Here is a 948-nt window from a genome sequence, read left to right as displayed (position 1 = left end):
TAAAATAAAGTAAAATAAATTATAAAATAAAATAAATGATAAAATAAAATAAAGTAAAATAAAATAAAGTAAAATAAAGTAAAGTAAAATAAAATAAAAAATAAAATAAAAAATAAAATAAAATATAATATAAAATAAAATAGAATAGAATAAAATAGAATAAAAAATAAAATAAAATAGAATAAAATAGAATAGAATAGAATAGACTAAAATAGAATAGAATAGAATAAAATAAAATAAAATAAAGAAAATAAAATAAAAAATAAAATAAAATAAAAAATAAAATAAAATATAAAATAAAATAGAATAGAATAAAATAGAATAAAAAATAGAATAGAATAGAATAGAATAGAATAGAATAGAATAGAATAGAATAGAATAGAATAGAATAGAATAAAATAAAATAAAATAAAATAAAATAAAATAAAATAGAATAAAAATCCTGTGTGATGTTCTGAAGGTGAATGTTGATTTCAGTGCTCTATCCTTGTGGCCAAACGTGACAGAATTCACAAACCCCTTCTGCTTTTCTCCTCATCTGTGGTTTTCCTGTTCCCGATGCTGTTTCTGTTCCCTGCCCTGGTGAAAGGGCTCGGTGTTTCCAGCCCTGCCATGCTGCATCACTCTGTCACTCTCAGCTTTGTTAAACCCGACACACCCATCCACCAGGGTCTAATTAATCACAGCTATTTATTAGGGTGTTTCCTGAGCAGCCTGCTAAAAATATTTCCATTTTTTCCCTTCCCTCACGTTCCTGCTGTGTGATGGGGCAGAGCTGAGGGACCTTGGCGTGAGCCTGAGCCTCTGATTCTGAGAACAGAATTCAATCTTTACCTCTGCCCTCATTTCCAGCAAGGCTGTCACCTTTTGAACAGCCTAGGAAACACCTCTCTGGATCTTTGGGGACATGGAGATATCCAAAACTCGACTTTCAATTTAAAATTAGGG

The sequence above is a fragment of the Parus major genome, chromosome 23 (genome assembly GCF_001522545.3).
Source record: "Parus major isolate Abel chromosome 23, Parus_major1.1, whole genome shotgun sequence".
Classification (NCBI taxonomy): domain Eukaryota; kingdom Metazoa; phylum Chordata; class Aves; order Passeriformes; family Paridae; genus Parus; species Parus major.
The sequence above is the reverse complement of the archived record's forward strand: the minus strand, read 5'-3'. Positions refer to the sequence as shown.